Raw genomic sequence first — 11,980 nt, 5'->3', positions numbered from 1 at the left:
TTATTACTCATACTTCCTAGAGTTGTTTTTAGTATCCAATTTGTCAATGATGTGCAGAAGGAAAGGGAGAATCCTGTCTGTTAAGGTCTTAGAACAAGCCACACACCTAATTCATACAGAGGACAAGGCCAACAGGAGACAGAAAAGACCTTAATGTTTAGTTACTGGTTTTAAATGAAGCTCAGATAATGTTGACTGACAAAGACAGCATCACCTGAAAAATAAAAGTAATAGGACCCGATACCACCTAGAATATGGGGGAAGTGTTCCCTACCAGACATTGAGTATTATTATGAAAGTAAATCTCTTTGAGAAGTTGGAGTGGCCATAAGGGTCACAGGTTGGAAATATTCTTCTAGAAGTTTGTACTAGAATGGAGTTAAATGACTCAGGGACCAGCCTATTTCATTTCCCCAGAGTAAACAGCAGGATGTTATATGAGACAAGACTGAGTGTAGTGCAGACATGGTCCTAGCTTTAATCCCAGAAATCACAGGACAGGAAATACTCAGAAACTGTTCAGATTCCAAGAAGAAGCTCACTGGAAATGTCTCTGAAAAAGCCCCCTCATTTCTTCCTTCACCCTTTAACTCTTCAACTGTAAGATTTGCTAGGAACCTCCAGATATCACAGAGTTTTAGAATGATAAGGGGTAGAACATCCTAAGGAAAGAAAATGGAGGTGTTGGAAGACAGGAACCTGGGGAGTTGCATGTAGATGATTAGGCTTAATACTCCTCCTTTGCTATGACTCAATCTGGAGACTTTTTTCCGGAATTGGAATAAGCTGTGCAGAAAACCTTTATGTTACATGTTCTTTCTCTGGAAGCCTTTTAATTCAGAGTCACATTCCCCATTTCTGAATCATAGAATGAGCAGATATTTCCCATTTAGTATTACAGAGAGAAGTTTCTGAAGGACAAGAAAACTACATCACACACATTTGCTAACATGGAAGAAGAGGTAAGGCAGGGGATGATATCTGACTAAGCTATAACTAGATAGCTGGGCAGTCTGTACTTCCCACATTATCATACATCTGGGTTCTTGCAAAAGAAAAGAGCACTTCCTCCTTGTGCCTATGTTGGAGATTCCTTCCTGTTCTCCAGCTCTATAAAGAGAGTGACTGGCCATCCTTTAACTCAAGCAGCCATCTAACATATATGAATCCAGTGAAGAAAATCAACACATGGCTTATTGTGACTTTATCCCTTCTCTGTTTCGTGGAGGGTAAGTGCCTGCAAAGGGAAATGAAGGGAGGTCTTAAAGGTGCTAGTCTCTAAACCACTGTCCTCCAGCCTCACTTGGTCATTGAAGCTCAAACCTGAAGACTGAGGTTCTGGGCACTAGAGAAATCATATGTGATACACTAATGAAGAACACCGCCCACCCCCCAGCAATTGCAATAAATAGAACAGCAATTTTCAGACCTTCAGTTTTTGAGATTTTAGTTATAGGTTTTCATTTAACTTAGCCTTCTTCTTGAAACACTATTATGGTGTATTATACACAACACTCCTCTCCCTGCTTTCCTCTGGTCACTTCTTCCCTGGGTGGGAAAGGGAACAGGGAGATGTAAAGGGAAACATGATCTGGTATTGGGGAGGACAGAAGTGAAGCCCTGAGGCCAGAATAAAGAATGGAAACAGGGAACTTCAGGAGATATGAGGTGTTGGTGGTGGGGCTCTAGAATATACTAGAGATCTGGGATTTGAGAGACTCTCAGGAATTAAAGAGAAGGACCTTAGATGAAATGCTCTACAGCGGGGAGAATGGATTTCTAATATCCACCTCCAGTAGAAATACAGATCAACAAGTGGAGGGATGGGGTTGCCATCCCACAGTCAAAAACTCTGGCTCATTATTGTCCCTTTCTTAAAGAACCGTAGGGACAAAATGGAGAAGACAGGTCCAGTGGTTGGCTCAGCAGTCTTATGTAATATCAGCATGCAAGGTTATAAAAGCCAGAGGATCTGGGAGTTTGTTACAAGAAGCTACAGTCATAAAATCCCACCAATATGACTGTCTTAGCATGTGCTGAACAAAGAAAACAATGATAGAAATTCTAATTTGTATGTGTTGGTACTGAGGGAGAAGACCAGAGAGGTCTCATCCCAATAGTAACAACCACAGGCAACGGAATAATAGTGAGAGCTGAAGAAATAGTCTTCCCCAGGGAAGAGTACATCAGTTGGTTCTCAAATACCACATGCTCAGTCCTGAAAACATACATACAAATAACAATATATTTAGTACTCTGATTGTATTTATATATTTAGGAATATATATGTGTACATAAATATCCATATATGTATGTGACAACAGTGAAAAAGCCATGGATTTGAAAAGAAACAAGAGGGACATATGGGAAATTTTGAAGTGAAGAAAGAAAGAGGAAATTATAAGAAAAGGAATATAATTATATTATAATCTCAAAAAATGAAACTATTTAAATTTCTTTTGTTGTTCAGAAGGTATCTTTTCTTTTTTTGTTCAGCATCCTAAATGGACTCAGGCAGTGACTTGTCTAAGATATCAAAATTACTTGCTAAAATCAAAATTCTTAGAGAATATAAATACTCTTTTATTTCTGTATTTTAAATTTTGGAGTTTTATATTTGTTTTTCCATGCACTATACTTAATGCTTACACTATTTATGGTGGATCAAAGATACTTTGTTTATTTTTTTGCCTATGAATGTCCAATCATTCTCTGATAATTTGTTTGAAACCTCATCTCTTTTCTCATAAGTGTAAAGGCCAAGTGTCCAAATCCATGTACATTAATAGCAAAGTTCTATATTTTTCTTTCTCTTATTAAATGCTATCATTTTCCTTGATTACTATAAAGTTTTTGAACCTTTAAAATCAGACAATGTATCTTCTAATTTTGCTCTTAAAGTTATTTTGAGTATTTTATTTTATTTTAATTTTTTTAAACTTTTATTGCATTATGATGACAAAAGTTACATGATTTCAATTTATCTGAATTTGTTAACATTTAAAAACATATTTTAAGTAAATAGAATTAAATCACATTTTTGTTTACCTTTTGTACCCCCACTCTTCCCAGAGACTCCCCTTCAATACCTATAATATCTTTTTCATTATATTCATTAAAATTTACAAAATATTATAACAATAAAAATAAGTATTATAAATGTTGTTTGATATAAAACAACAATCAATTTAACAAACTTATGTAAATGCTCGTCTACAGCAATAGTGAAAATATATTTTTCTCAATATAAATTTTAAATAACTCCAAACATATTAACTGTATACTTCAAAATAATACATAAATATATAAAGTCTTTTTGTTTGTTTTGTATTTAGTAGAGTTTAAAATCTTGGCTCTTACTGTGGTACAAGCCCAAAATAAGAACAATTTTTAGACACTGGATTTCATTGTAATAAGGCTGTACTTCAATGATCCTCAAATTACCAAAGGATTTTAACTCAATCATAGCTAAGCTGAGAGTTGATAGTTCTGCTCCACCAAGAAATGAATTGTAGGCTTGGTTTTTGAATACAGATTTCCTGCTATGCTCAAAGCTATTTGACTTGAGTGAGTGACTTTATTCTCAGCCTACAGAGAACAGGTTACATTCATTTAAGAAATGGTGTAGGTATTAAGATGGTTTATCCATAAAATCATTCACGAAGTGTTTCAATGAACAATGGTTCTGCTTGGAGGGTGGCACAGACATTAGGTGAGGGTAAGAATCTGGTTCATTAGCTGTGATAATTTGGAAAACCATTCATCTCAGAGAAAGAGTAACTTATAAAGTCCTCTTCTTCAAACTTGATACAAGAGTTATAAATGTCAAGCAAAGCATTCAGTCTCACTCTTTGTTGTTCTCTTATAAGCAACCTCCCTATTTAATCATCTATGTTTCTTTTAGGTATATAAATACTTTTGAAATATATAAGCTGTTCTGAAAACCATAGTATAGTGTAAAAACATGAAATAAACAATACTACTAAGAGAGAGGCTAAGTATTTTGTGTATTTTAATGTTTTTGAATTGCTATAGAGATTTTCAGATCACTTTATTGATTTCTAATAAAATGATTGAGAAGACTGCTATTTGTGTTGCACATTTAATCTTTGTGATTTCTTGTCTGTGTCTAACACATTTTTGAAATATTGGGATTCAATTTCCAATTCTCTTGTAATATTTCATTTTGTGTTTATATGCATATCTCCACTTGTTTCTATTTGCACTAGGCACATTCTTGTGCCTTCTTCAGGTGCTTCTTTCTGGAACTCCACAATCTGTAGTAGTTACAGTTATTTGTGAGTCCCTTGATGTAAATCAAACCAGGTCTTTTGCAAGGATTGTAAATACTTTTAATTACTGAGTGATCTCATGCTAGTGCATAATCTAGTAATATCTTTTGGTGATTTGTTCTAGAAATTACTGAGGACTTTTAAATGTTTAATTTCTATTAGTCTATCCACTCTCATTTATGTTGGTTTAGAGTTGTGCATTTGGAAATTCTGTTACAGATTCAAACATTTAGAAGTACTGTGTCTTATTGGTTAGTTTTGTTTTTGAATAATTAACTTACCCCTTAAAATCTTTTCAATAAAAATAGAATTATATAATTTCCTCTTTCCTTTCTTCCTTCCACCCCCTTCCTAGCCACACCAAATCTTCCCATGTCCTCCCTCAAGTTTCTTTGAATCTCCCTCTTTTTCTTTGAATATTACTGCTACAAGTCCCCCTTGACTCTGTCTCTCTGTCTGTCTCTGTCTCTCTGTATGTGTGCACATGCACAGATGTATACTTGTTGTACCTGGTGAGTCTGTTTTTGTTGTCATGTGTATGTGGTTTCAGATCGGAGCCCTCTGCATTGTACAACCATATGAGGATTTATCTCTATGAGATGGTAATTCTCATTCTCCCAGAAGTCATAATTTTCCTATAGTTCTTTGTCTAGGGGTAGAACTCCATGAACTAATGTATTAGTCAGGGTTCTCTAGAGTCACAGAATTTATGGTAGTCTCTATATAGTAAAATGTGACCCTCCTGCCTGAGGGCTGATTCTTCAGATCCTGCCTGCCACAGATAACCACGCCTCTCTGCCCACCTCCTGCTAATAGCCACGCCTTTCTCCAACTTCCAGTTACACTGGAAGTCCCACCTCCAGAGACTGAAGGAGAAGTTGCTGATTGGGTCAAGATGTTGACAAACTTGGGCGAGGGGTTTTTACCTTACCTATTCTATCTGGTTTTGCTTGTAACAACTTGTATTGAATGAATGATGGCTGATTGAAACACATCTGTGTTTGGCTAATTTTTTTTACGAACCTTCCACGCGGTTCTGATATCAAAAAATGGCTTTCCAAGTCCCTGACCCCATTCCAGAAAACCCATTTGTATTTGTGGCTGCTGGTTGGCTACAGATTGCCGTCCCGACCGTGGGGCTGGATTGGAGAAGAAAGGGACCCCGCTATCTAAACAGAGGCCTCTTAGAAAATATGAAGATTGGATGGCAGGGGTAGTGATGGCAGGTTTGCCGGGGTAGTGACGGCAGAGAGACCCTGCTGTTGCTGGGGCGTTTTGGGCTTGCTGGCACTCAGCCGAGGGGCTGTGTGTCAGTGTCCGGGATTTCCATGTGAGGGTGCGGTCTCTAGGGTAATAGGCCGTGTCTGGTTTGCAGCCGACCGGGTCTAGTGGCCTGGCCAGTCGTGGTGCTGGCACCCAGGGATCTGTGTCCTCCCTGCATCACAGCGGCTCCACTTCACCTCCCTCACGCCTGGGCCAGCCATAAGGTCCAGCAGAGCCACAACTGAACTGGCAGCGCGGTGTGGCCAGAGGCTTCCCTTGTTCTGTACTGCAGCAGAGCAGCAGACCGGCTAAGAGTCATGAGGCGACTCTGTGGGGGTTAAGACTAGCTCGGCCCTGGGCAGGACAGAGGCCAAAAAGGGCCCCAGCCTTGGGGCTCTGCAGAACGGGCGTGGCAGAGCAGCAGAGGCAGGCCGGGAGCCAGAGGCATGGTGAACATTCCCAGTCATTTCCCGACATGATCAAGTGCACACCCACGCTGTCTCTGCAAGGTGCCATTATTTACCTGGAGTTTCACAACCACTTAGTGCCATCTAGTAGCCATGAAAGTAAATTACAAGCTAGTGATTCTCACAGCCACTTGGTGTAATTTAATGGCAGCCATGGGCATAATGGAATTTCTTTATGTTCTCAAAAATCAGTAATGGTTAAATGTGCACATTACACTCGGTTTAAAAACAAAATAAGAGAAAGTTATATTCCTGTACACATTATTTAAATCTTACTTTCTGATTTTAAAAGCTTTTAGTTGGATGCCAGAGATGGCACCATAAAACTAAACATAATTATGCCCAGATGTTTTGATAACCTCGAGAAGAGGGTGTATGTATGTTTTTTCCACAGATTACAAGATACCTCGAGAGACAGTTCCATGGGGATGGAACTCTGCTCTTTTTGGAAGCAGGTAAAAATAGTTAACTTAGGAACTAGTAAGGTGGTGGGTTCACACGCCTTTAATCCCAGCACTTGAAAGGCAGAGACAGACAGATTTCTAAATTAAACAAATGACATGAGAGATAGAGAACTCGAAACTAAAAAATAAAGCAAAAGCTAATCTAAGTTGCCTGGCTAAAAGGCTGTAAGGGGTCAGAAGCTTAAGTTCTAAATTCTTTTATTAATTTATATTTGTAAGACTTCATTTAGTTTCTAACTAGTCCTAAAGATATAAATGTGTTCTATATAAGTTATTAGACATTGTTAACATTATAGCATTGGTAACAAAAAGCTAGTTTTAAGCTGGTAACTCAATACACATGCCGTTAAAGGTATACACATGGCATTTAACACCCAATATGGCCAAAATTTTGGCAGACAACCCCAGCTAGAATTTACAGCCATTTAGCACAGACTAAGCTAAGACCAAGACTTAAGCTATAGGCCATACACCAGGTGGTAAAATTCAAAACAGCTATTTAATTTAGTAATGGCTTAATATCATACTACAGCTATATTTTAAATTATGGGTTTTGTACCAGACAATTGATAAAGACACTATGCCACATAATTAATCAGTTAACACCATAATTTTACTTTCCAGAGACCTGGCGTTTTCTGAAAAGTTCTCACAATAACCCAGGCTTGCTAGCTATGATTCTAAAGTAGGGAGGCACTTAAAAAAACTTTGTAAAGTAAATGTTATGTTTTTAATATTGATTTTAAAGAATATAATTGTTTATAATTGGGTTTTACTTTCGAAAGGTTATAGTTGTGGTGTAATATTACATAAGAAATTAAGAAAGTATGGTTAAAAATGACAGTGTTCCACTGGCTGCAGTTTGCAGCCTAATCCCAAACTTGAATATTTTAACTCAGATATATTTTGTAAGTAAGATGGTTACAAGAGTGGTAAAAACAAAATTTTCATATGGATAAAGGTTTGTGCCCTAAAAACTGTTCAGAAAGTCCCAAGTAATGTTTCTTTTCATTACAAGCAATGCTTTTAGAGCACCAAGGTTATAAAAAAGTTTTAAGCTCATTGTTGTACTAACCAGGCCTAGGGGAGTCTTCCTGATTTTGCCTCTCCCTTACCTCAGGGAAATCGTGTTTTAAGACAGAAACAGCATTATTACAGGTCTATCCAGTTGTGGTTCAAAGTAATTTTGAACTCAGGACCTTTGGAAGAGCAGTCAGTACTCTGAACTTGGGACTTATGGAGAATCAATGAAGTCATGGAACATATAGAAATATTACAATCTGGCTTGCCTATTTCATATAGATTTATTAAATATTTAAGGTTGTTTTTCCCTCTACATCCTAGTAACTTTAAGGATTTTATTTTTAGTAAATCTATATTAAAAAATATTGCCTTTGAAAATGGCTAAAAGACTTATATATAATTTCTTTGTCTCTTCTCAGTACAAGAAGCTAAAACTTGAAATTTATCAGTGTAAGTTAACTATTAAAGTCTCAGATACATCAAAAAGAAAAGATATGTTGCTTATTTCAAGTTACTTTGTCTAACACTTCATCTTAAGCTCACCACAAGACTTAATCCTTTAGTAGAAATTAACTGACGAGTCAAACAGCCTTTTAGATATCACAAAAAGGGGGTTCTATCACTTGTTGGCAATTGTGCTCAATTACAATCATGTTTAGCTTTTTGCCCACAGCAATTCTTTGGCAAAAGAGAGCATTTTTATAAATGCAACTTCTCTCATATTCTAAATAAAGTTTAACATCCTATTATGAAGCTGTTGTATATTAATAAAAAATTATGATAAATTCATTCTAAGAACAATTAAATTGGTTATTGTGAAATATTTATTGATATTTGGCCTATTACTTAGTAACTATTTTTAGACAAAAATTGATATTTCTCCAAAGTAAATAATTTGTTTTAATTCATTTGTATACATAGTTTTATATTTCCTATAGACTTATGTATATTCCGTGTAACAATATATTACTTCTTTAGCCCTTTTATGAAAAATTTTATATATAAGTCACATGTTTTATTCTCATAATTTCCCCCACATGTCAGCACAAATAATCAAATTGTGTGCTGTAGTTTCTATTTATCAAGTATTAAAATTAAGCCTTAACTTGTATATTGATATATGGGTACATATATGTATCTGAGCTCTCCATTACTTATGATATTTAGACATTTTTAAAATAAAATTTTGATTTCAAAATTAATAGTAAAATATGCTCATGTGATTATTAATTCCTTCTTGGGTTTTGAAGTTACTATTGCCTTAATATAAAAAAACAACAAAATATTAATTGGTTATTGTCTATATTATATTTCTATATTTAATGTTCCTAATCAGATTAAAATGGATTATGAAATTGACTATTATACTCAAGCATTTAAAACATTTTGTCAACAATTTAATGTTACCCATATTTCTAAAATAATTTATAATTCTCAGAGACAACATTTACTCAATTTGCACTTCACACTTTGAGAATTTGAATTTTTAATATTAAATGGAGGGGGAATATGCACTCTAGTCCAAAGTTACCTTTAAAAGCATATTTTGTTTTTTAATTATGTTGAATAATATTTCATTTTTTGCCTCGTCTAAGGCATGCCTTGCTTTTTGCTTGTTTTTAAAGACATGTTGCCTTTTGCTTGTCTTAATATATATATTTGCAGTCTGATGCTAAAGGTCAGTTTGCTGCAGATCGCCATTGGCATCCACGCATTTTCAGTTTTTATGCCATGATAGAATGGCGTGTCACTCCACTTACTAACACATTTATTCTTAACTCCACCTTGATCTGGGGAAGGGGCTCTGTTTGTGTTGGAACACAATGACTGCCTAATACATTAATTTGTCAAGTGGATACAGACACAAAATCCTTTTATAAGCATGTTTTTATTGCCAAGAATATTGGCTGAACATTTTTACTGGCCAGCAAAGCTTCCTTGGCTAAAATGGACTCCACCTTTTTCTAAGAGTCAACAGCAGCTTCTCTCTATACCTAGAGGCCAAGCCTTGGGCCTGAACATTGCTAATTTGCAACTAAAGTGACTGAGACATCTTCAAGTTATTTTTACTTTTAAACCTTTGAGATTTTATCTCAAGCAAACTCATTCCTGGAGCCTTTTTTTATCTAAAAATCAAGCTCAGTCTCAGAGTGCCCAGACACTTTAGCTCATTCTTGAGCTTCTAACATGAAAGTCACTTATTGACAACTGAATTGAAGGGCTATTAAAGGCAAAGCTATTGAAAAGGCTCCTAGCTTGAGAGCTACAATTTCACAACTCAATTAGGTGTCTATGCCCAGCTGCCCATAAGCACACCAGCGGTGCTTCACATGGACTTCAGGAAAGGTGGACTCCAGAGAGACTGTAGCAGCTCCTGGACTTTGCAGGCGATAAAGGCTGTCTTGACATTGGAGGCACAGATGAGGTGCATTTTAAAAAGCTGTCTCTTTAGCTAGGTCTATGGTGGTATCAACCTAAGACAGAGGCACATGCCAAGTGGCTGTGTTGTTTGGAAAAAAAAAACAACATATAATAAGCCCAGTTTGTAGTGTCAAACTAGCAGCACATGATCTTGATGATGTGCAAGATGTTGTTCAGTAGAATTTTATCCACATATTTTATCCTTCGATGCACCATAAGAATTCCCATGCAAGAGCTGGGCAGCGGTGGCGTACGCCTATAATCCCAGCACTTGGGAGGCAGAGGCAGGCGGATTTCTGAGTTCGAGGCCAGCCTGGTCTACAGAGTTCCAGGACAGCCAAGGCTACACAGAAAAAACCTGTCTCGGAAAACCAAAAAAAAAAAAAAAAAAAAAAAAAAAAAAAAAAAAAAAAAAAAAAATTCCCGTGCAAGACTGTGCCATATGAGTATGCCATTGTCCTGCTGTTTTCTAAATAAAAAGGGAGGAAATGTGACCCTCCTGCCTGAGAGCTTATTCTTCAGTTCCTGCCTGCCACAGATAGGCACACCTGTCTGCCCACATCCTGCTAAATGCCACGCCTCTCTCCAAGTTCCAGTTATGCTGAAAGTCCCACCTTCAGAGACTGAAGGAGAAGTTGCTGATTGGGCCAAGATGCTGACAAATTTGGGTGAGGGGTTTTTGCCTTACCTATTCTACCTGGTTTTGCTTGTAACAACTTGAATGAAAGATGGCTGATTGAAACACATCTGTGTTTGGCTAATTTTTTACGAACCTTCTACGCAGTTCTGATATCAAAAAATGGCTTTCCAAGTCCCTGTCCTCATTCCAGAAAACACATTCGTATTTGTGGCTGCTGGACAGCTACAGTAAAGTAATTTGGTGATGAGATACAGTCTGTAGTCCAACTCCCAACAATGGTCAGCAGTAGCTGTGAATGAGAGTCTAAGGATCAGGCAGTTGCTCAGTCCCACAAGGAAAGCAGGTAAAGAAGAAAGAGAGCCTTCCTTCTTCCAATGTCCTTATATAGGTCTCCAGCAAAAGGTGTGGCCCATATGACCTTGAACTCAGAGATGTTCCTAACTTAATCTTTTGGAACTTATAATCACTATGCCTCAAGATCTCCATGCCAAGATCAGGGTCAGAAACTTGTATCTCTCAGCCTCCAGATTAGGATCACAGGTAAGACTTCCAATTCTAGATTGTAGTTCATTCCAGGTATAGTCAAGTTGACAATCAGGAATAGCCTAAAACTATCATCCATGTTGTGTGACAATTTTAATATTCTTATGGATAGCTTTCTTTAAGCTAGTTCTGTCATGATAAGCCTATTTTTCTTTTCTATTAAAACATACACACACATACACACACACACACACACACACACACACACAAAATTTCATCTTGAGAAAGATTTTAACCATAGTCTATTTGCTGTTTTAAATACAATTTGTCAATGTGTGCTTGTGTTTTATTTTAATTCAGTATATCAATATTATTGGATAAAAATTTACTACTTTGTTCCTTTCTTTAAATTTTTAGAGTTGTTAGAGCAATTTGGAGTGTCTATAGAAATTAATAACTGAGAAGCAGCTTAGGAGACTGTGAGCATTAGAGATCTTAAAGGACTAGGATATATTAGACCACATGTGCTATGAAAGTAGAAACGGAAGCTACTAGTGGTTAAAGATTAAACTAGTGGTTTAAATAAAAAAAAAGATTTACTAGTGGTTAAATTAAAAACGTATAGTAGGGGCTGGTTGGACTGCTGAAATGTTACAAGCTTGTAGTGCTGTTGTAGATCACCTATGTTTGGTTTCCAGCACCTACCTGGGTGGCTCAAACTTGACTGTAATGCCAGCACAACAGAATCTGATGCCTTTGACCTCAAAAGGCACTTTCTAATCATATGCACATAACCACACATAGATACACAGACATCCTTAAAAATAAAATAATTTTGAAAAGTATAATTTAAAAAAAGACATGTATGGATGGGCAATGATGTTACGTCCTCCTCGTCCAGCAAGAAAGACATTCAAATACATGTAT

Source organism: Mastomys coucha, unplaced genomic scaffold, assembly GCF_008632895.1.
Source record: "Mastomys coucha isolate ucsf_1 unplaced genomic scaffold, UCSF_Mcou_1 pScaffold20, whole genome shotgun sequence".
Lineage (NCBI taxonomy): Eukaryota > Metazoa > Chordata > Mammalia > Rodentia > Muridae > Mastomys > Mastomys coucha.
Note: the sequence above shows the minus strand (reverse complement) of the source record.